Genomic DNA, 5,364 nt, shown 5'->3' with positions numbered 1-5,364 from the left:
GCAGCAAATCCATAATCTCCCTGGGAACATGTCATGTGGACAACTCATGTTCTGTCTTGGAGTCAGCTTCTTGGAAGTCCTCCAGAGCATGGGAAGCAGTTGTTACAATGAACAAAACATCTCTGAGCCCAGCATCTCTGGGCTTGTCCAGCGGAGCCTATATATCTCAGATGCCACTGGTCACCCTGGAATTAGTCCTGACCTGTGACATGTGGTACAGGGAAGCTGAAAGCCAGACAGGATGGTCCTGTTGTATCAGGGAAGGATACTTGTAACAAACAGACCTCCGCATGTATAATCACACTAGAAGTTTAGTACTTCTGGGCAGGTGGAAAGACTGTGGGGCAACCCACTCAGCACACTCATTTGGGGACTTGGACTGGCAGAGGCTCTGCCATCTTCATCAGGTCACTGTTCACTTCCAAGGTTGCCTAGGGGTCATCATCAGTCCAGCCAGCCATGAGAGGACCAGAGCATGGAGGCGTGCATGGGAGATTTGACCAAGCCTGGAAGTGGCCCACATCACTTCCTTTCAGATCCCTTGGATAGCCACATGGTCACTCTTAGTTGCAAGGGAGGCCAGGCAGCATGTACCCGGAAAGAAGAAATGAACGTGGGTCCGGTTAATGTCTCTGAGCCTCAGTTCCCTCTTTTTCGAACTACTCCACCGATTGCCTTCCAGAGCCAGTTGGTAAAATCTCTGCTGGGACCCACCGCTGGCAGGTGGCAACATTCCCTAGCTCCCCTGTCCCAGCATCAGACTTCCCACCCCCACCCTGGGGAGAAAGGAGACCTGATCCCTCTTCCATTCTCCCACCTGCCTGCTTCTTGGTTCTTGCCCTTCTCAAACCAGCTGCCTAGAGCAAAGCCACTTTATCTCACCAGTTGTGTTCCAGTAGTTCACTTACTGCTGGTCGCTTTGCAACTTTGAGTGCATTTCTCCATAAAAACAGCTGTACGTGGATCTCTGCTGAAGCCCGGCCCCCATCTTCTGGCTCAAGGCAACTCTAAGGGGAAGGGGGTGCTGGAGGGAGGCTCTGGCACCTGGGCAGTTCCCCCGGTAGCATCTGAGAAGGCTCTGCAGCAGGGAGTGTGGGTGGAGTTCCACGGGCCCCAGAGGCTTTGTGAGGGGCTGGTTCCCATGGCAACCAAGGGGTGGTCTCCAAGGCAGCAGCGACTGAGTAGCCTTGGTTAGAAGCTGACAGTAAGCTTAGTGCTTATAAACCTGGACTTGCCCGTGGCTGCAACCTGGAGCAGAGCGCCTTTCAAGCTGGGAGACTTCGTTAGCAGCATGCCCGATGCAGTGCAGTGTCCATGTCATTGATCATCTGCTTGCCAAACACCGGGGTGGGTACTGGGAACCCCAGGAATAAGACACAGTCACTGGCCCTTGCAGTGAACATAGATGGACAACAGAAAGGAACGGTGACCCGGACAGGGAGGAGGTAGTCAGGAAGGCTCTGGGAGGAGAGACTTAGTCTGAGCCATGGCCACAGCGTGTGCAGAAACGTGGAGTGAAACTGCAAAATGCTTTGATGAGAGTGAGTGTGTGTGTGTGTGTATGTGTGTGTATTGGAGGGGGGGAGCTATTAGCAGGCACAGGATCAGGAGCACCCCAAGGACCTTGGGTCATGACCTGGGAGCATGTGGACCTGGAAGCTTCTCAGAGATGAGCATTTGAGTTGGGTGAGTCCACTGGATCCATGAATATTTTCAAACATTTTTATCTAGTTTTAGCTTCCTTGAATTCATATACACGGAAAAAAGACTTGAGGATGTTTCTCCAATGTCTGGCATATTTCACCCACTGACAAGTCCCGTCTCTACTCTCCAGATGATCCTGATTGTGTCCTGGCCTGGAGACTAAAGCTGTAACCCTCTGCCCCGGTGGAAGACTTGTCATCACAGTGTCTGCCCTGCAGGGGGCGTCTTTGCATATAGTGGGCGTTCTTTCCCTTGGCTCCGCTCTCCCTGGCATCTACCTTCTACACCTGAGACCCACTTTAAGGTCCAACTGTCCACACTCCCTAGATGGACAACTGTCCTGGTTTTAGCACTGAAAGTCCCATGTCCCATGAAACTTCTCAGTCTCAGGGTTAACCTCCAGGACAGAGAGGGAAAGTCTGAGCCCAGACCAGGTTTATAGGATTTTGACTGCAGGGAGGCCATGGAAAGAAGGTTGGCTTTGGAGCCAAGCCTGCCCAGCTGAAGCTTGCTTTCGCTGCTCCGTCTTTCTCTGTGTGATCTTGAAGGAGTTACTTTATCTTTTTGAACATTAGTTTCCTCATCTGTTAATAGTATAAAGAATACTTATCTTAAAGGAATGGAAATAATGTATGTTAAACACAGTCAGGTAGGAAGTGCTCAGTAAATGTTATTTTCTAGAGTGAAGGCGTATCAGACAGTCACCACAGAATGTGAAAAAGTGTAGTGAGCTTTTATATTGAAGGTTGAGGACACAAAGGGGGAGCATATAACTACCTCTGGGGGTCAGGGAGGTCCCACAATTACTACAAATTGCTGACGAGACTGGAGGTGGGGGCTCTCCTGCCTCTCACACATCCACTGTAGACTGTGATTAAAAATTAGAGAAAAAGGAGGGCGCCTGGGTGGCTCAGTTGGTTAAGCGACTGCCTTCGGCTCAGGTCATGATCCTGGAGTCCCGGGATCGAGTCCCGCATTGGGCTCCCTGCTCGGCAGGGAGTCTGCTTCTCCTTCTGACCCTCCTCCCTCTCATGCTCTCTGTCTCTCATTTTCTCTCTCTCAAATAAGTAAAATAAAATCTTCAAAAAAAATTAGAGAAAAAGGAAATGCAGTATAGTGAGAACATACTGAGTAGCAAATAAATTTGAGTGGTGAGGTTAACAGACATGAAGTACAAGCAGTCTCTGAACTCCAGTTCAGTTCATGGTAGGAGAAGAATCTGTAGGTGGGAGATTCTAAAGTCTGCAAGGGCTCTGGAGGAGAGAGCTAGGTAGGCTTGGTTGGAGAGTATAGGCATTCCAGAATTCTTGGGAAGCTCTAGAACATTCTAGTATATTCTGGAATTACTTCCTATGGGTAAAGCCAGAGGGCAGGGAGAAGTTCACACGATTCTGTTTGTGAGTAAGAGATTGGGTTTGTTGACTTGTCTGCTTGTGGGCTGCTCCAGACAGGACTACAGCAACCTTGTAGTCACATGTGGAGAGTTCTGCCCCTTTAAAGAGGCCGGGACTCCAGATAGTGAAGCAAACTTCCTCCAAGAGTGTGGCCAGGTCTAAATTGTACCATGATTTCTTTTCCAGAAAGCCTGAACAATATTAACTGTGGAAAATCGGTACCTTCCTCCTATCCCCCTCCACACTTGGATGTCTCCCCTTCAAGGTCGTCTTTTGTGCTGAAGCTGTGGAGAAGGTACTTTTCTTTCTTGTTCAGGAATCACAGCTCCTTCACAGTCGAGATTGTCACTGACAATGACATGAAGCAAGATTAGTGATGTGCAGGTCTCCAATCTCTCAAGAATGCTTCAGCTCTCAGGACCAGAGGCTCCAATAATGGTGATGGGGAAGACGATGCTGGAAGGAACAGCTGGATCTATACTATCCCAAATGGTGGAGAATTAATTATCAGCCGTACTCCCTCCCCAGAGCTGTGTGAGGAAGCAGCTTATTATCAAGGGCAAGTCTGGATCTGCAGTCCTGTGCGGACCAGAATAAATGTTCTGCCCTGACTTCTCTGTTAAGCCATCTTTTTTTTTTTTCCTCCAAGTTCATGTCAGACGGGTTACGTGCCGAGGTCGTAACAAGGTTGGAGGGGGGCACAGAGCGCACAACGGCGTGAACACCCAATCATCACACTCATGAGCTATGAAAGGATCCGTTAAGCCATCTTTCTCCCCTTTACTCTGCGAGGGACTAAACATTATTACTGAGACCACGTGCACCTCGTAAACTGTTGAGCCGCTACCTGGGGGACCACTGAGAGATGACAGTGACCCACAGGCATTTAAAATGTAAGCTCCTGGGGCGCCTGGGTGGCTCAGTTGGTTACGCGTCTGCCTTCCGCCCAGGGTCCTGGGATCGAGCCCCGCATCAGGCTCCCTGCTCGGCGGGAAGCCTGCTTCTCCCTCTCCCACTCCCTCTGCTTGTGTTCCCTCTCCTGCTGTGTATCTCTCTGTCAAATAAATAAAACCTTAAAATATTAAAAAATAAAATAAAATAAAATGTAAGCTCCTTCAGGTAGAAATGTCCTTGAGAACAGCATCTTACCAGGGCTGTCTCTTACTGAAGTGGTCCTGGCAGCAGGTGGAGGGGGCTTCGGCATGCTTGGCATTTCTCTATGCATGATTTAGGTCACTAAAAAATTATAGTAAATTCCTAAGTAGGGCCCCCTGAATTTGGTCCCATAAAATGTGGGCCTGTGTTTTAATGAGGTAGGTGGAATGACCAGGGGGCAGGGAGCAATCACCCTCCCTGTATATTCATCTGATCTTACGTTATTGTGAGTGCATTATCATGGGACTTCATTATGTATCAGATAGAAATATCATTTCCACCAAGTGCAAAGGGAGCACAATTTACGTGCATTTCCAGATGTAGTTGAGAAATTTGCAGGCAGTTGGGTCACGGTTCGAGCTGGGGAGGAGGTCCGGGAATAGCTCTGTCCAGATGCTCTGACCCTAGCACCACAACCCCTTCCTGTCACCCAAGCAGGGAGTCCATGGGTGGGATGGGGTTGACTCTGGTGCACACCTGCAGAGCCCCCGAGCTGGGCAGGGAGCCCTTCAGAACAGCGCCTGGGTGCCCCCTCCCCTGAGGACCTGCTAGTGAGCACGGTAAGGCTTCTGGATCTCATTAGGCCACAGCTGTCCCAGCCTGGACACCATGAGCAAAGCGTGGGCCTGGTTTCCATCACTTGAGTGTTGATTCGTCCTGTAATCATCATCAGAGGGCACATTCCAGGTTCATGGTTTAAGAAAAAGCATACTTTTGTCTGCCACTGAGGAGCCATTTCATCCTGAGCCTTTAATGCCTGTCCTGGCTCCGCCCTGCCCTCTCCCCTATCCGCATCTGACCGCACAGCTTTGATTTCAGGGGCAGGCCAGCAGGATGCTTGGAAAGGCACACAGGCCCCTTCTCTGGATATTCCTAAGTGCTTAAAAGTGCAAATGTGGCCAGATAAATGTGTGCTGTGTTCCTGTGCTGGGGACGCCTCAGAGAGGCGCTGGGCTCTGCGTCTTTATTGGAAACACCCATAAACCGCTGGCCTCAAAGCTCTGTTGTTTTCGTGCCGGGCTTACGTGATGTCTCCTCTGGGCTGCCAAGCTCCCTCTGACCAAATTGCTGCTTGAAGTCCCGTACCAAACGTGGCTTCCCGAAGCTCCAG

The 5,364-nt window shown here is 50.2% G+C and overlaps 1 non-coding gene across 1 annotated transcript; it reads right to left on the bottom strand.

Annotated features, from left to right (window-relative positions):
* Positions 1-3,751: 3,751 nt before the first annotated feature.
* LOC118009731 lies at positions 3,752-3,855 on the bottom strand. The gene has a single exon (XR_004679014.1). It is a non-coding gene; the product is annotated as a small nucleolar RNA U13 (small nucleolar RNA).
* Between the last annotated feature and the right edge of the window lie 1,509 nt (positions 3,856-5,364).

Source organism: Mirounga leonina, unplaced genomic scaffold (assembly GCF_011800145.1).
Source record: "Mirounga leonina isolate KUSES-001 unplaced genomic scaffold, KU_Mleo_1.0 Mir_127, whole genome shotgun sequence".
Lineage (NCBI taxonomy): Eukaryota > Metazoa > Chordata > Mammalia > Carnivora > Phocidae > Mirounga > Mirounga leonina.
Note: the sequence above shows the minus strand (reverse complement) of the source record. Positions and strands in the feature narration are given on the sequence as shown.